At 40.5% G+C, this 22,091-nt stretch overlaps 1 pseudogene; it reads right to left on the reverse strand.

Moving 5' to 3' along the window:
- Positions 1–1,889: 1,889 nt before the first annotated feature.
- Positions 1,890–6,005, reverse strand: LOC148103407 (uncharacterized; annotated as a pseudogene).
- Positions 6,006–22,091: the final 16,086 nt, after the last annotated feature.

The following is a 22,091-nucleotide window of genomic DNA, read 5'->3' on the forward strand; positions in this document are numbered from 1 at the left end:
ATGCACTAGCGTGCAAGCACATGTCCACACAATCACAGAGAGGGTCAGTGGCGCATACGAATGACAACAATAACCCTCAACTTGGGTTGTCTTAAAGAGACACCACACCATTGTGACTGTTACATACTGTTAAGGTTAGGTTGGGTCCCATGTGAAGTTGTCAAGAAGAGGAAATTTTAGGAGTGACGGCAGTGTTTTGAGATGTGAGAGATTTGCGACGTTTAACGCAAATCTTGTGTAGTTAGTGTGTAGTGTAGTCAATAATTTTGTTGTGTGTGTCAGAACAATGACGTGACTGCTAAATGTTACAGGAGTGATACATCTCCTGTTGTCAGGCCTGCAGGTATCGGGCTTTTGATGTTCTCCTTTATCTCATAGTGGACAGAAATTATTTTTTGGAGAGGCAAAAATAATTTGTGTGGCATCAGATTTGATGCAGAACACCTGATTGTTTTGTAAATTGTTTGAAATGTTTGTTTAAAAAAATGCCGTAGCAGCATTTTTAGGTAAACAGCTGCAAAAATCTTTGTTGTTTGCAATACTCAGTAACTTTTTTGAAGAAGTAACTATATAATTAATTGCCCAGCATTGGTTTTTATATATTGTATTTTGCAGAGAGAGAGTTACAAAGTTTCAAAGTGGTGCTCCATGAGAGTTCTGTAGACGAGCAGGGGGGAGAACGCAACTGCAAACCCCTGTTGCAATGCAGGAACATCTGCTTTATTGAAATGTGTGAGATGTTAACCACAATGACTCTTAAACACACTGTCTGAAAACTTCATGCCAACAGCACGTTTTTAAGAAAAATCAAACATATTATCCTTAAAGATCATTTTAGAGTTTTTAAGGAGCTGCAGGATCCTTGTTCAGTGTGGGTGGAGAACAGCCAAGTCTCTTCCTCTGATAAACCTCCACAAGTACCACTGAAAACAGTTAAATTACTTTGAATCTTAAATCATGGCTCACTCTACTTGTTCTGAGACCATTTCTTTATTTTTCACACCAAACTGTTTAATAAGATAAACTCTACACAGACTTCATCAAATATAACTAACACTTTAACATTATCAGGATTTCATAATACAAACTTCAAATCAACAAGAAAACAGCTGCAAACATGTGGATCAAAATTCATTAAAAAACAACATGTGGACTTCAAGGACTAAATACACTAAAGTGAAAGGAAGAGCCAAAAATAGAGGTTTAACAGAATTTGAATTAAGTAAAAGTAGTCACCTGTGATCTTTAAAATGGTTCTGATGTGTGCTGCTGTTTTTAACTTTCAACATTTCTTTGCTGCCAATGTGAAGAAGATTGTGTTCTTTGCCTAATTGAATAAAGGTTACACTGACTTACTGCTCCATCTTCTGGTACAAACCGGTATTACATGGAAGTACAGCTCAAAACCAGTTTTGCTTGAGTTTCTTTTTTTCTGGACATAAAGTCACAGCAGGTGTTTTTTCAAAGCTGGTGGACAGATTTAGTTAATTTTGGAAGTTTTAAGAGAAACTGCTGTGAAATCATTTGCAATTTTGGGAGAAAAGGTTCAAGAGAAGATTTTACAACAGCAAAAGATTAAATATGAATAAAGAATTGAAATTTAACTGAGGTAACACATTAAATGAATACATTAAAAAACGAAGTTAATTTTGGAAACACTAAGAAAGTTCAAATGAAAGAAATTGAAATATATATCCATATCTGCAATTCTGATACATTATTAGTTTGGTAAAAAAGACATTCCTATAACTTTACTAATACAGTAACACATAAAATGAATACAACTACTAAACACTACTGTGTCCTAAGGAAACAAAGAATAAAATGTAACAGAGATAAAATTTTAGAGAATCAAAATCCCTCAAAGGAAAAAACAAATTTGATATACAGACCTATACATGCAGCTTCCTAAATGTAACATTCAGGATTATTCACTGTGTACGTTCATGTTTGTTATGATGACCTGATTGTGAGAAGCTTTTGTCACAGTGTCTGCAGTTGTATGATGTCTCTTCTATGTGGATTCCCTTATGCTTTTTCTTTAAGCTCACGTGCAGTGGTGAAGGATGACCCATACTGGTCACAGATGTGCTTTTTGACCCCACTGTGGAAGAGTTCATGTATTTTTAATGTACTTGGTGTGTGGAAGCCTCTCCCACATTCTTTGCAGTAGTTCATTTTGTCTCCAGTGTGGCTACGTTGATGTGGTTTTAGGTCCCGTTGATGATTGGAAGTTTTTCCACAAAGATCACAGAGAAACTCTTTCCCACCACCACAGTGACAACAGGGTTGAGAAATGGATCCATGTGCGTCGCTCCACTTCTAAACAAAGACATTGTAAGTCAGGGAATTCCTTCAACGTTTTTATCCTGAACGTCGCCTGAAATAAAAAAGCATCTCTACCAACGTCCAATTACATTTTACTGTTTACATTACAACACTCAGCTTACTGGGTGAAAACGAGTCTTCATTTTTCCAAACAGTTCATTCAGTATAACTCCATAAGTTTACTGATCAGACTTGTTCCAAACAATCACGTTAAAATTACAAGATAAAAATAAATACATCCTCACAGTAACTGCACTTGTAGAGTTACTTTCTGGTGTGGATCTGTTGGTGTTTTTTCAGCTGATGTGGAGCTTTAAAAGTCTTCTCACACAGGTCACATTTATAAGGTCTCTCCTCAGTGTGGCTAAACATGTGTTGTTGTAACTGTGCATCTGTTGTAAACAGTTTCCCACACTGATCACAGCAGTAAACATCAATTCCAGTGTGAATCCGTAGGTGAATATTTCGGTACTGTTTGTCACTGAACCTTTTTCCACAAAAGTTGCAGCTGTACGCCTTAATTCCAGAGTGGGTAACTAGATGCTTCTGTAAGTCGCTATTTTGAGCAAACGTCTTAGCACACAACTCAGAGCTGTGTGCTTTAACTCCACTGTGGATGAGTTGGTGTGTTTTTAAGGATCCAGCCTGGGTAAAAGACTTTCCACACAAGTCACAGTTATATGATTTAACTCCACTGTGGATGAGTTGGTGTTTTTTTAAGCCTGTACGATGGGTATAAGACTTTCCACACAAGTGACAGCTGTACGCTTTAAATCCACTGTGGAAGAGTTGGTGTCTTTTTAAGACTCCAGCCTGGGTAAAAGACTTTCCACACTCTTCACAGCTGTAAGGTTTAAATCCACTGTGGATGAGTTGGTGTTTTTTTAAGCCTTTACGATGGGTATAAGACTTTCCACACAAGTGACAGCTGTACGCTTTAAATCCACTGTGGAAGAGTTGGTGTCTTTTTAAGACTCCAGCCTGGGTAAAAGACTTTCCACACTCTTCACAGCTGTAAGGTTTAACTCCACTGTGGATGAGTTGGTGTTTTTTTAAGGTTCCAGCCTCGGTAAAAGACTTTCCACACTCTTCACAGCTGTAAGGTTTAAATCCACTGTGGATGAGTTGGTGTGTTTTTAAGTTTCCAGCCTGGGTAAAAGACTTTCCACACAATTTACAGCTGTAAGGTTTAAATCCACTGTGGATGAGTGTGTGTTTTTTTAAGCCTCCAGCCTCGGTGAAAGACTTTCCACACAATTTACAGCTGTAAGGTTTAAATCCACTGTGGATGAGTTGGTGTGTTTTTAAGTTTCCAGCCCGGGTAAAAGATTTTCCACACAAGTCACAGCTGTAAGGTTTAAATCCACTGTGGATGAGTTGGTGTGTTTTTAAGTTTCCAGTCTCGGTAAAAGACTTTCCACACAAGTCACAGCTGTAAGGTTTAACTCCACTGTGGATGAGTTGGTGTGTTTTTAAGCTTCCAGCAAGGGTAAAAGACTTTCCACACAATTTACAGCCGTAAGGTTTTACTCCACTGTGGATGAGTTTGTGTTTTTTTAAGTGTCCAGCCTCGGTAAAAGACTTTCCACACAATTTACAGCTGTAAGGTTTAACTCCACTGTGGATGAGTTGGTGTTTTTTTAAGTTTCCAGCCAGGGTAAAATACTTTCCACACAACTCACAGGTGTAAGGTTTAAATCCACTGTGGATGAGTTGGTGATTTTTTAAGTTTCCAGACTGGGTAAAATACTTTCCACACAAGTCACAGCTGTAAGGTTTAACTCCACTGTGGATGAGTTGGTGTGTTTTTAGGCTTTGAGCCTGGGTAAAATCCTTCCCACACAAGTCACAGCTGTACGCTTTAACTCCACTGTGGACGAGTTGGTGAGTTTTTAAGTGTCCAGTCCGGGTAAAAGCCTTCCCACACAAATCACAGCTGTAGGTTTTCTCTCCCTTTCTTCTGTGAGGTTTGTCGGCCTCCTGAGAGCGCTGACTTCTCGCTCCATGTTGGTCCTGCAGTGACAGAGATACAAACAGAGGCAGTGAGTGAATTGCAGTCGTGGAACAAACTGAAACTCCCTCTATTGGTGGAATCAAACATGTCAAAAAAAAACAAACAAACACATTGTAGGTGTGTTACCACCACCTTCTGGTGATAGTATCACATAACAATGATGTGCTACAATAAGAGTTGTAATGAAATTGCATTATTGAAGAAATATTGATCAGTGCAGAAAATCTTTTACGCATAAGAAATTGCAAGTTCAACTGATGATATTGTTGTTTCAATGTGCATACCGGCTTCCTGCATACCGGCAGGAAGTTGAGCGGCTGGTACTCTGGTGCAGTCAGCACAATCTGGAGCTGAACACTCTTAAAACTGTAGAGATGACAGTGGACTTCAGGAGACATCCCTCAACTCTGCTCCCCCTCACCATATCAGACAGCCCTGTGTCGACTGTAAAGACCTTCAAGTTCCTGGGTACCACCATCTCCCAGGACCTGAAGTGGGAGACCAACACCAACTCCATCCTCAAAAAGACCCAGCAGAGGATGTACTTCCTGAGACAACTGGGGAAGTACAGTCTTCCACAGGAGCTGCTGATCCAGTTCTACACTGCGGTCATTGAGTCTATCCTGTGCTCCTCCATCACAGTCTGGTATGGAGCAGCCACTACAGGACAGGAGCAGACTGCAGCGGACTGTACAGGCAGCAGAAAGGATCATCGGCGCCCCCCTGCCCTCCATCCAGGATCTGTACCTCTCAAGAACCAGGAAACGGGCAGGGAAAATCATCACAGACCCCTCACACCCTGGACACAGACTTTTTGATCTGCTGCCCTCTGGCAGACGGTACAGAAGCCTGCAGACCAGGACCACCGACACAGGAACAGTTTCTTTCCCCTCGCCATCTCCCTTCTAAACAGTTGACCTGTCACACTGCTCCCACTGCCAGACTGCAACTGCACCTCATGTACATTCTGTAGTATTCATTCCACCTCATTTCATTTCTGTATTTTATGTATATAAGTTTAAATTAGTTATTTATAGTTGGTTTACACAGCTTTGTGTATGTATGTGTATGTATGTGTAATGTGTGTATATAGTGTGTGTGTGTGTGTGTATATAGTGTGTGTGTGTGTGTGTATATAGTGTGTGTGTGTGTGTATATAGTGTGTGTGTGTGTGTATATAGTGTGTGTGTGTGTGTGTGTGTGTGTGTGTGTGTGTGTGTGTGTGTGTGTGTGTGTGTGTGTGTGTGTGTGTGTGTGTGTGTGTGTGTGTGTGTGAGATTTACATTGCTGTGCTTGAGAGCCACCATCTACCGGAACCAAATTCCCTGTATGTGTCTGCACATATACTTGGCCAATAAACACGATTCTGATTCTGATGTGTGCTGATAAAATATAATCTTTGTATTTTCTTGTAACTTCTGTGGTTTCTGATTTTGAATGTAGATTCTGTATATATGGTTGAGCCCAGGATGCAAAAGATAAAGCTGCTGTTAACAGGTTTTTAAAAACCAACGAGCTGCACACACAGTTTTAATAACAGTGTAACTGTGATGTTTTTCTCACCTTTTGTGTTGAAGTCATTTTTTCCTCTATAGTGGCTGAGCTGAGTCCAAATGGCTGAAATTGTTCCTCTGTTGTACCACCACTCTTCTCCTCCTGTTACTCAGCTGGGATACACACACAAAAAATATACAAAAAATATACAAAAACATATATATTTGTGTATATATATATATATATATATTTGTGTATATATTTGTGTATATATATATATATATATATATATATATATATATATATATATATATATATATATATAGCGTATCAATATTGAACCGTTGGATACAGTGCTTTCGGTTCGGTACGCATATGTATCAACAATACAACATTTTTAATTTATTTTATCAACTTTCCTTCTGACGATGCTGTCTGTGTTGAGCGCTCAGTGGATCTGCGCTCGATAGTGATGTGCGGATCGATTCTGAAATATCGATTCCTCCGATACCAATCATTTATGTTCTAGAATCGATTCTCACATTAAAATATCGATATTTTAGTAATTTAGAGTAAATTTGTAGTTTATCATTAACAGGAACACAGTGGAAAGAAACTATAACATTCGGATTGTCTACATTCAAAGGAACTACTTCCTCTTCCGCCTTTCATAGTCATGTGCGAAATACGGCTGTATAAATGTGTCGCAGCCCCTTGGCGTGCGCACTCACAACAATGGCTGAGCGTAATTGGAGTCATGTGCGGACGTATTTTACCTCCACAAACAGCTGAGACGTGGTTTGCGATACATGTGGCAGAAAAGTGCTCCAAGAGTGTGGTGTTGTGGCCATACTAGGGAGACATTCAAAAGGGCTGTTGGGGAGGGGATAAATAAATTTTACAAGGTGTATTTATCAGATAAAATACGTTAATTCAGAGGCTGCTTCCACCTGGACCCGGCCTTCGCGGTCTAAAGAAAGCCGGGTAGTAGGTCACGAGCTCCCTCGGTGGAGTGAAACTCTGCCGTCTGCTCCTTGCTATCTAAAATATAACCGGGCGCTGACGTAAACTCTCGACCGTCTCACACTTCTGTGTAATCAGTTTTCTATTTGACGTTTATTCAGCTGTGTGAAAACCCCGGAGGAACCCTCCCGAGGGATTAATAAAGTTAAATTTAATTTAATCTAATCTAATAACTTTAATCTCAGCCAAACCAATTTACTCACGAACAAATAAAACACTGAAAAAGCCAAACAATAACATTTTTAAGTTATCAATGTGACTTATATATCATGTATAACCCGAGTTGCGAAAGACCGCGGGGGTTTGAAGACGATGTGTCGGCTCAGATATTTGAAGTTTACACAGCTACGTTCTCACCTGAAAATATGTTAAAAAAAAAATTTCGACCCAGAAAGAGAAATAAGACTAATATTAAAACTAAGTAGCTGCCGCCATTGTTGGAAACTGGAATTGGCTGGGCCGCGCTATGAATTCTACAATATGGTTTTTCAATTTTGTTGTCCGGGCGGAAAATCGGGAGAAATTCGGGAGAATGGTGATTTTCGGGAGGGGCACTAAAATTTATTCTCCCGGAAAAATCGGGAGAATCTTGGCATGTATGGTTGTGGCAACATCACTAACCTTGTCAAACACCTCAGAGTAAATCATATCACAGAATATGACGAGCGAATGTTGAGGCAAACTGAAGAGGAGGAGAGGGACAGGTGCTACTAGAGCGAGACAGAGTCTCTCATGGAGTCCTTTAGTGCTGCAGGCAGGCAACGTGTTTAAATAACCACAACAGTTTTTTTATTTCTATATGATGAACTCTGCATTATTAAGTGATAAGAACAAGAAATCTGATGTCCTGTAATCATTATGATGCTATAATTTGAGATACAATAAATGAAATAAGTTTTTGTACAAAGTATCAGTATCGGATCAGTATTGTCGATACCACCCTGAATATTACTTGGTATCGGATCGGAAAGGAAATCAGTGGTATCGCACATCACTAGCGCTCGACAGTGCAGCCTAGGCGGAGTAGTCGAACGCAGATTCACTGAGCGCAGCGCAAGCTAGCGAGACAGAAGTTAAGCTCTCCTTGCAACATGGTAAATTGAACCCCCCCCCACCCTCATTCAGATCTGGCATTTGGAACTATTTTGGTTTTCATGTGACGTATGACCCTGAAGGTAAGCACGTCATGGACTAAAGGAAAACAGTATGTTGGATGTGCCAGCAATGCTCAATTACATGGGTGGGAACTAGTGTGTTAGGCAGTTAGCTCATTAACGTGTTTGATCCGAGGTAGCTCGTTAACGGAGATTTGCCGTGTTGTGGCGTTAACGTCATTTCAACGAGATTAACGCTGACAGCACTAGTGGGAACACAACGAATATGACTGCAGATTTACTCCGACATCATCCTCGTGCAAAGACAAGTGGAAGCAGACAAAAACAACAAGCACGCATGCTACAAACTTTACCCGAGTCATTTAGACAGCCGTTAGCACATGATTCTCCTTATGGGGACCTGATATGTTTAATATGCTGCTGAGAGTATACCCCAGAAGAAGCGTATAGTATAGCTTTTATTTTGGAAAGAGCCATTTTTCTGTAATAAACTCTCTTTTCCAAAGATGAGTGATTCCTCAATCAGATACAGGGCTCGCAAAATCGCTAGCCCAACGTCCCGGGGCTTTTTTCCAGTCGGGCTGCCAAATACTATCCCTGCCCTGCCCGTCGGCCTATCGTAGGAAGGAAAAATCTATGTCAATGCTTTTGCATTCTTTCGGAAATGTAGCTGGGTAATTATGTCATTGGCATCGGTGAGCCACTGTCAATATGTGACATATTGAAATCGCGTTTCTTTCTAAGCTTCTTAGACTCAGAACAAAAGCTGTCCAGCTTTGTGTTCATCAAAGCTCTTTTTACAAATCTTGCTGGAATACGTCAGGTTACAGCTGCAGTCAAAGCAAGATGGAAATAATTGAACAAGCAAGCAAACGCTCAGCTTCTCCCAGCATGCTGAGCTAATGATTAGTTGGTGTTTTTCTGCAAACAGTCTCTCACTCTTTCAACGTGTTCACAATAAACTGTGAACACACCTCGCCGATTTCACGGATTTTTGATGGTAGCGACCTTTTGGAGACTTTTACTTCCAGGTGAAGAATCAGACGTCTTTATTTGCGCTGGAAGAAAATAAAATACAGATGAATCTGCAGACGGTCCTATTAAGTCCTATTCTAAAGGCTGAGTTCCCTCCCCCACGCTTGTACCCGTGGCTTCATGTCCTGGGGGTTGGTTGTTCTCCTTCCCTGCACCCTTTGTTCATATTCCAAGACTATTTATCTGTATGTATTCTTACCCCATAGCAACCGCCAGATTATAATGTTGCAAACAATCACAAACTCTACAGTCTGTCTAACTCCAATGTCTACCAATCAATCTATTATTCTCAACAGAGCTAAACTCAGCATAAACTGAACCCACATTAAAGTTAGCTCGATGCTTACCTTTAGATGAGCCCACAAACCGAGAGAAACTCCGTGATGAAGCTGGAAGTCTTAAGAAAAAGATCACGGAGCAGAGACCCACGTGGTTCACGCTGATCGCAGCTACGATCCAGGAGACAAGGGTGGGCAGATCGATGCAGACATCGATCCAAACGTTGGTAGTGGTATATGTTCCTGTAAGTTTACTACTTTACTCCCGTTTCATGAAAAAGCAGCTCTCTGCTCGACTCCTCTCCTGCACACACACTTTCTCCGCCCCCTTTTCCTGGCCCTGTGGCGATTTGTTACGGTGCGGTCACGTGACTCAGCTGCACGACGTAACCACGTGGGGTGTAATTTCGAAGTTAGCGCCTATCTCCTTTTCCTAAACTAAAGTAGTAAACATACAGGAACATATACCACTACCAACGTTTGGATCGATGTCTGCATCGATCTGCACACCCTTGTCTCCTGGATTGTAGCTGAGATCAGCGTGAACCACGTGGGTCTCTGCTCCGTGATCTGTTTCCTGTGTTTGGAAAGACTTCCAGCTTCATCACGGAGTTGCTCTCGGTTGGTGGGCTCATCTAAAGGTAAGCATCGAGCTAACTTTAATGCGGGTTCAGTTTATGTTGAGTTTATCTCTGTTGATGAAGAGTAGATACAGAAAAATAGTCTTTGAATATGAACAAAAGGATGGGGTGCAGGGCAGGAGAACAACCAGCCCCCACCCCCGGGACAGAAAGCCACAGGTACACGCGTGGGGGAGGGCAAGCAGCCTTTAGAATAGGACTTAATAGGACCGTCTCCAGATGCATCCAGGGCTGGACTGGGACAAAAAATCGGCCCGTGTACCAGATTAACTGGCTTTGGTCGAACAGATGTGTGGTAGACTTGCGTTTCAGGAGCTGCTACCGACAAACCAGCAAAAAAACACCAAATGTGTAACCCGTGACACTTGTGAGGTTAACTCAAACACACTCCGTCATTCTTGATGCTGTTGAACAACAAAATGTTTAAAAATGTCGCGAGTTGGTGATATTTTCATGCGCGACGCGATCGCGAAAACAGCAAACAAGTAACACCACGCCGGTGTTGTTCACAGGAAGGCGAGAGTAAACGATCGGGAGACTCTAGTCGTCGTTATCGTTCACCTCCTACGTTTTATTACTCCGATTTCAGCTTTTTCGTTGCACAACTAGTGGAGTAATGCCGGGCTCACACAGAAATTCTGTCGCTCGCTCTCCCTCTCTGTCTTTCACTCACACCGATACGCACACCACCGCCATCAACTTTGCTAAATTGCTAATGAAAAACATTGATCAGGCAGCTGTGATTGAGCAGCAATGTCTATCCAACTATTTTCACGGTCGTTGTGGTCATGATAATTTTGTGAGGCCACATCGAAAAGGGAGTTAGAGTTGGTTGTTATATACAGTCTGTATAAGTGTGGTTGATGTGCCTTTCTTGGTGTTTAACTTGAAGGCCCTGAGTACTTTCTCCCACAGTCAACTGTTGACTGTTTTCAGTGACTTTCAGCTTGTTGTGTTTGTGGATATATGGCTGGCTTTAATTATCCATAAAATCATCACATTCTCTGTAAGATTTACATACTGAATATTTTACAGTGAAGGCTTTAAAGCTATGTTAATGCTGAAAGTACAAACATCACTAATGTCACATAACTTTGCCGACATATCTCCAACAGTCACGTTTTAATGTTCTTCGTTATTTAACATTTGCACTCAAATAAGTGGCATAGCATTCAGTACTTTTAAATAGAGCAGGGCTATATGATTAAAACATATTTATTACGATATAATTACAAAATTTGCGATAACGATATAACTGACGATATAATTGACGCTAGACAAAATACTTTACAACTCCACAATTTTATTACTGCAAAAAAAAACCAACCATCAATGTATTTTCACTATTTTCACTGTCGATTTTCAGAAAAATCAAAGGGTTGATTTTAGGCTACGTCCACATGTACACGGGTATTTTTGAAAATGGAGATTTTCCGTTTTCGTTTTAAACAATAATCCTGTCCACACGTAAACACAGAAATGAAGGAAAACGCTGCTAGGAACATGCCAAAGCAACAGGTGGCGATATATTCCTAATCGTGTAGAAATGTTGGCCAATCAGAAGTCTAGAATCCTCGGTGGGAAACAGTAAACAAAGATGGGGCATAGAAGCAGAACCGAGTCGTATGTGTGGAGGGACAGTAACTGTGTGAGTATATTATATTCTGAATTCTGTTCTCATCCAGCAGGTTGGTCAGACCTTTTTGCAGAGTTGCCGTGAGATGTTCACCAAGCAGCTGCTTCTCCACAGCAGCGATGAGCGGTTTTTGTATGCATTTGTAAGCATTTAAACACTGCAGAGAGTACAATTAGCAGTAACAGTATTGTAGAAATTAATTTCACCGAAACAATAACGTGGCGCACAGTGTGACGTCAAAAAAGGCGCACACCTTTGACGCTGCATTTTTTTTCTGTTTTCCTTGTCCACACGTAAACGCAAAAACGGAGTTTTCGAAAATATCCACCCTGGCAGGCGTTTTTAGAAATCTCAGTAATACCATACCACAGTAATACTGACAGCCCACTAGCACGCTCTACCAAAAATAGTGCTTTGTTGTGTATCTAATGGACGAAAGATAAACCAGTTCCACGCCACTGAAGTTGCAGCCGTTTCACTCAACAATCTGCTTTCCCCCTTCTCATTCTCCGTCACCGCTGTGCTTTTTCCAGCCATGTGCGTATGAAAACAAAGGCATTGCGCATGCGTGTTTTATCCATATTTTATCCATATATCTGTATTTCATTTTCTTATCGTTGCCCAACATTATACCGGTATTAATGTGAGTGGTATGATATAGCCCAGCCCTACTTTTAAAAGTTTACTATTCGGCTGCCCCACATCAACCATCCGCTGTTTTTTTTTTCCTCTAAAAAATTATCCACACCCACCAATGCGCTATGAATTTTGTAATAGGTTGAATTTGACTCATCCTTCAAACGCAGGGAAATAAAGGATGGATTTTCGGCCACATTTGGAGAAGCCTTTGAATTAGGGCAGCCTTTGTCGCTGTGACGTAATAGGCTGAGGCAGCTCTTACTCCTCATTTTATGACAGGTAGACCCCCACTGTCATTCTTGTGAGATTTAAGGTGACACGAAATGCTTGGAGAACAAAAGAAAATTTCTGTCCTTTAAACAGGGGTTAAAAAGTCATCTTAACAAAACACTAAGAATCATAGTGGTGTTTCCACTTCCAGTGCAAATTCTTTGCAGTCTCTCTCCTAGTTCGTTAAAATGTTCTACATGTGTGAGTTGCTGAAGCATATGTCACGGTACCCCTTTTTTGCAAACAAAAGAATGATGGGACTGAGGCAATTTTCCCCTCAGGATGGCCAGTCACCACGTGATTCATCAAAAGTCACCTGAGAAATCCTGCTCAACAAGACCAAACTGTTATGGAAAATTTAGAAAATTAGCTGAAACGCACCATGTGAGCTGGGCAGTGTTGGGTAAGTTACTTTAAAAAAGTAATTAATTACTAATTACTTAGTCAATATTGTATTTAAAATATTTATCTAATTACTGTGCCAGAAAAGTAGCTTAATTACTAAATAAGTAATTTAACTAAATACTTCTTAAAATCCCTATAAACTTTGAGTGGGCAAACAATAGAAATTAAACTCTTTAAATAATAAATACATTTTTTTAAAGACAGAGACTATACAGTATGCAGCGGTAGAATCTCTTCCACAATGTAGCCTGCAATCATTTTTTAAGCTCACCTTCAGACACAAGTACATTGTAAGTAACTGTAATTAAAATACCTAAAAATGAACAGTATTTAATTACTCTACTTTTTCAGTGGAAAAGTAATTTAATTACAGTAACGCGTTACTTAGTAACACATTACACCCAACACTGGAGCTGGGAACATCCCAGTCAACACAAGGATCATCAAGACGCCAAGACGAAAGAGCCGGAAATCCCATCACTAACTGCCAGCAACATGACATCATTTCAAAAAAGAAAAAAGACAAATTCAGAATGGATTACCTTGCTGAATCCTTTTAGACAAGGGACTCAGGACTTACTATCTAATCGTGTCCCACATAGGTGACTTTCTCCAGAGTCCATTGTAATGTGGAGAAGCTCACTTTACCATCGTTTTTAAAGCAACAGTGTTGTGTAGCACTTTTAGTTGCATGCAGGCCTGCTTGAAGGAGAGCAGATTCTCAGACAAAACATTCAGTGCACTTTTTTTAAACATTAAGAAATAAAATAAAATTCTACAAAATGTAAAAATATGAAAGCCTAGTTTTAGGACTTTTCACTTCCAATTGGTAACAAAAATGCAAGTTTCATTCCATGTAACAAGGTGTATGTCATGGTAAAATCTCCCCCACACATCAGGAACAAGAAACTAAGAATCTACTAGTCTCACTCATTTAATCCCTCTGCTGCATTCTGTTCACCCCTGCTATAATTCAATCATCTTTCCTAATATAATATTAGTCCACTAGTTCATATATTGCTTCTCATCCCACTAAGTGAACCGAACAACATGATAAAATCAGAAACACAGGCTTAAAATACTATCTGGTCTTCTTGAGCTTCATTGCATGCGTGTATGTGTTAGTAGGATTAATACATTTTGTGCTCCTTAAAGGTTAAAATATCAATACTACACTCTCAATATCAGGAGAGCAAATCAATATGTCCTTCTTGTTTCAGAAACATCTAAAGTCAGGTTCAGCTAAATCCTAAGCGTTTGCGAGTTCACCAAGTGAATGTAAAGGTGTTGTTAACACCGTCAACAGGTACCCCCTCGTGATGTGTGCCACTTCCAATGTGATTTTTGACACCCCCATATGGAGGACAACAAGAGCCACGCACATCGAAATAAAGAATTCTGTGCTTAAATAATGAATTGTACAATAAATTCTTCATTTGAGAAATTTTTCAATCCCTCATTAACAAAGTGATTTTTGAAATGTTTTTTAAACTCCTAGGATGGTAATGAGGTGCAGTATAAACTTAGTTGGCTGAGTTTATACTGCTACCGATGAGTCTGAGCGGGACTCCTTTGTGGATCTATGGAAGTCCATATTTACTTATTAAATGTTTTGTTTCACACGTGGTACAGCAGTAATTCATTTCCTATACACAACCTTCCTGTTAATTAAAGTAACACAGTTTCCATGCATGAACAGAAGCAGGAAGAAGAATAAATTCTCATTGACACCTGCCCGCTATCTGTGATGATACAAGTAGGCAACCAAAATTACACTCTGACAATATTCTACACAAAACAAAACAAGACAAAACAAACAGAACAATATACTCAACAGTGAGCAATACCACTAAATATCAAACTGAAGGGATCATTTTTTCTACAGTTAAATTCTGTTATTTTCAACTTCTTCATATTGGTTTATCTTTTTTTATTGTTATAGTATCGAAGTAGCATCGAAGTAGCAAAGTATCGAACCAAACCGTGAATTTTGTGTATCGTTGCACCCCTATTGGACACATTTGTCTTTGTGTGGTTCGAGCAATCCAATGCTTAAAATAAAACTTCCTTCTTCCGTCCCCATGTTCTGAACACAATACAAATACACTTTGTAACTTAAGAGGTAGTGTTTTAATTTTTTGCCCTAAATATAATAATTAATGTCTGTAATTTCACTATATCTTCTAGTTGTAATAATTTCAATAAATATAATGGTTTGGTTATTGGTCACATATATATTCCCCATACTTCAACACAATAACTCAGATAGGGTAGAAACAAAGAGAAATATAATATTCTATATCTAGCAAGCAATTAATGAAAATATGATCAATTAAAGTTGCTGACTTTTCAGTTATTCTACTAGGTTTAGTAATCAGAGGGTAAAACCCTCTTCCAAATATTAACTCAAAAAATCTGATGATGACTTATGATTGGACAACAAATATTATAATCCCGGCAAATACAAAATGTCTTATTTCCCTTTACCTTGCTCAATAAATCTTCTACTACTGTGAATGTTTCTATCAGTGTCCCAGGCCTCCTATACATACAAGTAACAATTATATTACTCTTTCTTTCCATTTCTATTTCTACTGTCACACACTCCATTAAATCATCAATAGCCACAAACATATACTGTGGGGCAAAAAAGTATTTAGTCAGCCACCGATTGTGCAAGTTCCCCCACTTAAAATGATGACAGAGGTCAGTAATTTGCACCAGAGGTACACTTCAACTGTGAGAGACAGAATGTGAAAAAAAAATCCATGAATTTACATGGTAGGATTTGTAAAGAATTTATTCGTAAATCAGGGTGGAAAATAAGTATTTGGTCAATAACAAAAATACAACTCAATACTTTGTAACATAACCTTTGTTGGCAATAACAGAGGTCAAACGTTTACTATAGGTCTTTACCAGGTTTGCACACACAGTAGCTGGTATTTTGGCCCATTCCTCCATGCAGATCTTCTCAAGAGCAGTGATGTTTTGGGGCTGTCGCCGAGCAACACGGACTTTCAACTCCCGCCACAGATTTTCTATGGGGTTGAGGTCTGGAGACTGGCTAGGCCACTCCAGGACTTTCAAATGCTTCTTACGGAGCCACTCCTTTGTTGCCCGGGCGGTGTGTTTTGGATCATTGTCATGTTGGAATGACATCATATGATTGTTGGGCTTTTCTCTGTATCTATGAAGCGCCTTGAGGCGACATTTGTTGTGATTTGGCGCTATATAAATAAAATTGAATTGAATTGAATTGAATTGGAAGACCCAGCCTCGTTTCATCTTCAAAGTTCTCACTGATGGAAGGAGGTTTTGGCTCAAAATCTCACGATACTTGGCCCCAATCATTCTGTCCTTAACACGGATCAGTCGTCCTGTCCCCTTGGCAGAAAAACAGCCCCATAGCATGATGTTTCCACCCCCATGCTTCACAGTAGGTATGGTGTTCTTGGGATGCAACTCAGTATTCTTCTTCCTCCAAACACGACGAGTTGAGTTTATACCAAAAAGTTCTACTTTGGTTTCATCTGACCACATGACATTCTCCCAATCCTCTGCTGTATCATCCATGTGCTCTCTGGCAAACTTCAGACGGGCCTGGACATGCACTGGCTTCAGCAGCGGAACATGTCTGGCACTGCGGGATTTGATTCCCTGCCGTTGTAGTGTGTTACTGATGGTGACCTTTGTTACTTTGGTCCCAGCTCTCTGCAGGTCATTCACCAGGTCCCCCCGTGTGGTTCTGGGATCTTTGCTCACCGTTCTCATGATCATTTTGACCCCACGGGATGAGATCTAGCGTGGAGCCCCAGATCGAGGGAGATTATCAGTGGTCTTGTATGTCTTCCATTTTCTGATGATTGCTCCCACAGTTGATTTTTTCACACCAAGCTGCTTGCCTATTGTAGATTCACTCTTCCCAGTCTGGTGCAGGTCTACAATTCTTTTCCTGGTGTCCTTCGAAAGCTCTTTGGTCTTGGCCATGGCGGAGTTTGGAGTCTGACTGGTTGAGGCTGTGGACAGGTGTCTTTTATACAGATGATGAGGTCAAACAGGTGCCATTCATACAGGTAACGAGTGGGGGACAGAAAAGCTTCTTACAGAAGACGTTACAGGTCTGTGAGAGCCAGGGATTTTCCTTGTTTGAGGTGACCAAATACTTATTTTCCACCCTGATTTACGAATAAATTCTTTACAAATCCTACCATGTGAATTCATGGATTTTTTTTTCACATTCTGTCTCTCACAGTTGAAGTGTACCTCTGGTGCAAATTACTGACCTCTGTCATCATTTTAAGTGGGGGAACTTGCACAATCGGTGGCTGACTAAATACTTTTTTGCCCCACTGTATATAAATCTGATAAAGTTTGTATCTGTCTTGTGTGAAACTTGTATGAAAAGCATACAAGAGTGAAAACAGATATAAGAGCTCTTGAAAAATTATATAATGAAACTTGAATGTTTTGGATACTTACTAAAACAATATATGAAAGTAATGAGCATGTTTGCCTACTGGTGGCGCCAGTGTCCGGCAGCCTCGCTTCTGTCAGTGCGCCCCAGGACAGCTGTGGCTACAACGTAGCTTGCCATTGCCAGTGTGTGAATGTGTGTGTGAATGACTGAATGTAGTGTAAAGCGCTTTTGGGTCCTTAGGGACTGAGTAAAGCGCTATTTACCATTCAAGCAATACACTAACATGTGGAGCCATGGTATGGGGATCTTCTTGAGGACCCTCAGGAAAGTCTTTGCTGTGTCATCTTAACCAGCTCTGTGGTGTTTAGACCCTGGGTCATTTCTGCCTGAGGTAAACTTACAGAAACAGGAAGTCCTGACCCTCTCTTTGTGGTTCCAGCTGTCTGTTACTTTTCTTCTTGAAGTCAGTGATCAGGTGGTTTGTCCTGGACACTGTGGTGTCATCAGGGTTCATCAGATTATAGAGCAGGGGCTCAGCACACAGCTCTGTGAGGATCCAGTGTTGAGGCTGAGAGCTGCAGAGCTGTGTCGGTCCAGTGTGGGGACTAAGTAACGCGTTACAGTAACTACGTTATTATTGTGGTAACGAGCACGGTAACTAGTTATTATGACAAAATCAGGAACGCGTTAACCGTTACTGGGATTTAGATAAGGTTGTTATTTGTTACTTTGTGTGGTGGCTATCACTGAGCTTCCACAGATTCATTAACATTAGCAAGTGGTGGAGGCAGCAGGTGGAGGAGGGAAAGGGGGAGGAGCAGAGACCCGAGGCAGCCGCCGGTCCGAGCGTCAGGTGAACTGAACTTCAGGTAAGAAGTTATGACCTGCAGTCTATCAGGGTCAGATATAAATCAAGACGTCGTCTACTGTTCACTGAAGTAGTCCACCAGTCCAACCACTGACGTCCAGCTGCTGGTCTCTAACTGGTCCCCCAGCACCTCAGAGCAGAGGACGTCCACATGTTAAAGAGATTTTCATGTGTTTCACTTTCATTTCTCTCTCAATTCGACTCACACAAGTCAAGAATCAATGACAACAAAATATGAAAGATTTTGTTGTCATTGTACCAATGTAAATATCTTGGGGTCATTCTAGACCCAACCTTATCCTTCAAGAGTCACATAAATAAAGTGTCCCAGGTACTTAAATTTAATAATCGAAATTTTAATCATATACGTTATGCTGCCCTCACGACACGTGACCATGTGAAGCTAGACAGCTAGCGAACAAAATAGACGAGATCTTCCATACAAGGCTTGCTTTTCTTGCTTTTAATGAAGATCCTTTAAAGCCTTATCATCTCTCAAGGCTTCTCCTTGCTATTTCTTATTTGTAACTGAAACATACAGAAAGTGAAAATAAACTGCTAGCTAATACACATCTTTTTTTTTTTTCCATATTTTTATTGAGAGACAAGTGTACATTAGTTTACAGTGACAATACAATCTGTTCCCCTCACATATTTTTTAGTTTTTCTTACATGAACAGATACGATAATACACACACACACACACACACACAGGCACACCCACACACACGCTTAAATAAAATTAAAACAAACAAACAAACAAAACAAAACCTAAGAAGAAACCCAAAACAAACACAAACAACAAACCCCAAAACACACACAAAAAAAACAAACAAACAAAAAAAACCAAAACAAAACAAACAAAAAAAAAAAAGGGGGGGGGGGATATGATATTAATCAGCTGGTAGAGCGTTTAATGACTTGCAATAATTTACGAAGGGGCCCCAGATACGATAAAATTCTCTGTATTTGCCCTTCGCCACAAGGCCTATCTTTTGCAATTTAAGAAATGACATCACATCTCTAAACCAAAAAGAAACTGAAGGTTGCTTTGAAGATTTCCAAAGGAGTAAGATGCAACGTCTAGCCAAAAGTGATGTAAAGGCTAATATTTTGAAGTGTGTAGGGTCGGTTAGACCAGTGTTGACTGGAAGCCCAAAAACAGCTAGAAAAGGGTCCATGCAGATTTGGGTCCCAAGAGCCTTGGAAAGAATAACTGAATACTGACTCCAGAAGCCATGGAGTCTTGGGCACAGAAAGAACATATGGCCTAGGTCACATGGGGTGGCATGACATCTCTCACACTGATCCATTACTTGTGGGTAAATCTCAGACAGACGAGACTTTGAATAGTAAACCCTGTACAACACCTTGAACTGGATAAGTTGTAACCTGGCACAGGACGTACTATAACGGACATTGGATACTGTTTTCTCCCATTGCTGATCTGAAAATATTATGCCTAACTCCCGCTCCCAAGCCCCCCTAATTTTAGCAACTGAATGGACATTTAAATCCATAAGTCGTTTATATATTAAAGATATAATTGACTTCTTATTGGGTTTAAAGGATAAGAATTCCTCCCACGGTTGGACATTTGGAAGAAGAGGGTAGGAGGGGAAGAGAGCAGAAGTACAATGCCGTGCCTGAAAATAACGGAATAGATTGGCAGCCGGAAGATTTGTTTCTGAACACAGGTCTAAAAAAGTTAAGTGCCATCTTTATAGAGATCCTTAAACGTGTTAATACCATGACGCTTCCACTGTACATAGGTACCATCAATGAGGCCAGGAGTAAACAGATGGTTCTGTGTGATGGGCATGTGTACTGATGCAGAGATGTACTTAAAATGACTCCTGAATTGTGACCAGATCCTTAGACTAGACTGTACCACGGAATTTTGGGTGAAATGAGAAGGCTTAAGTGGTAGTGGAGAGAACAATAAAGCTTCTAAGGATGAGGAAGTGCACGACAGGCGCTCCAGTTTGCACCACAGCAGTTCTTGGGATTCAAGCCAATGGGTCAATTTGTGAATATGAGAGGACCAATAGTAAAATAAAAAGTTAGGCAAGGCAAGACCACCATCAAATGTCAGTCTCTGTAATAATGATTTCCTCACCCTGGGATGTTTCCCTCCCCACAAAAACGATGTAACTAGCTGGTCTAACTTTTTGAAAAAAGCTTTAGGTAAAAATATAGGAATATTCTGAAACAGAAATAACAATCGAGGCAAAATGTTCATCTTTACAGCATTGATCCGACCAATTAGGGACAAGGGTCGCGATTTCCATCTCTGAAAATCTGATTGAATTTGAGTCATTAAAGGGGAGAAATTGGAAGAGTATAGAGAAGACAAAGTACGAGTCACGATAACTCCCAAATATTTAAAGCCGGCAGGGCTAAGTCTAAAAGGAATGTCAGATTGCTTAAGTGTAAGACTTAAAGAATTTATGGGGAAACATTCACTTTTAAGAAGATTTATTTTGTAACCTGACAAAGAGCCGAACTTGTTTAATAGAGACACAATCGATGGTATGCTAGATAAGGGATCAGAAACATAAAGAAGCAGGTCATCTGCATATAAAGACAATTTTACGTCAAGGCCTGACCGGGAAATACCATGAAAATGAGGAAGGGCCTTCAAAGCTATAGATAGGGGTTCAATTACAATAGCAAAAAGTAGGGGGGACAGGGGGCAACCCTGTCTCGTACCGCGTGACAATGAGAAGTAGCCAGAGGAAACACCATTTGTATAGACACTGGCTTGGGGTGCCTTGTACAACAGTCGAATCCACGAAATGAATCTGTCCTTGTGTGATGCATTTGTGTCCTTCATTCTCTCTATCCATCCATCCAGATCTCGACCCAGCACTACTGGAAATGGCAGATTCTCTGCAACACCAATATTTAGAATATACGTTTGTCCCTGTACCTTGATGTACAGATCTGCTGTCGGATATGACCTCTCATCTCCATGAATGCAGCGAACAGGGATTGTCTCCACATTATTAACTTTATTTGCAGGAACAAAGTCTCGGTGCACAAGAGTCTGAGTACTTCCTGAGTCAACCAGGGCCTTTAATGGTTTCCCATCAACCTCAACTAAGGTCATTTTGAAACCATTCTCAAACTCCACCTTAGGCTCCACACTTTGTCGGGGCACAAAACACATCTGAGTTATTTTTGTAGAATTCTTCGGGCACATAGGTTTTGTATGGCCCTCCATCCCACACGAATAACAAATCACAGTCTTAGGTGGGGGTCTTGACGGCATATTGACAGGCTGGCTCTTTGGATGTTTACTCACCCCTGCTTTCTGGTAGTGAGGGACAGATTTTGAAATATCTCTCATTTTCCATGCTGTGTGGCTCCATGGCTGTCCTTTTCTCCGTGCTGCCACAAACACATCAGCCAGCTCTGCAGCCGCCACTGCAGAGTTTGGATTGCGTTCTTTAATCCATATCTGTAACTCAGGAGACAGCATTCTCAAGTATTGCTCTAAAATTAATATTTCACCAACCTCATGCACCGTTTTTCCTTTTGGCTTTATCCATTTCTCATATAACTCTTTCAATCTTGCATATAGTTCTTTTGGATTCTCATCAGATTTTACCTCCAGCGAACGGAATCTCAGTCTATATGTCTCAGGATTAATGTCATATTTTTGAAGAATAGCTGCTTTAACTTTGTCATAGTCTAGAGAGTCATCCATATCCATATGAACATACGCACCTCTTGCTTTGCCAGTGAGTAGAGGAATCAGATGAAAAACCCAGTCCATTTTTTGCCACCGGCAAACCACAGCCATGCGTTCAAATGTTGTTAAAAATGTTCAATATCATCCTCCTCTGTCAATTTTTCCAGCCTGAGTTCATAAAAGCGAGACTGACCTGATTGAGGATGTATTTGCCCATTACTGGAGCCA

Source organism: Neolamprologus brichardi, chromosome 3 (genome assembly GCF_056152115.1).
Source record: "Neolamprologus brichardi isolate AB-2024 chromosome 3, ASM5615211v1, whole genome shotgun sequence".
In the NCBI taxonomy this organism is placed as follows: Eukaryota; Metazoa; Chordata; class Actinopteri; order Cichliformes; family Cichlidae; genus Neolamprologus; species Neolamprologus brichardi.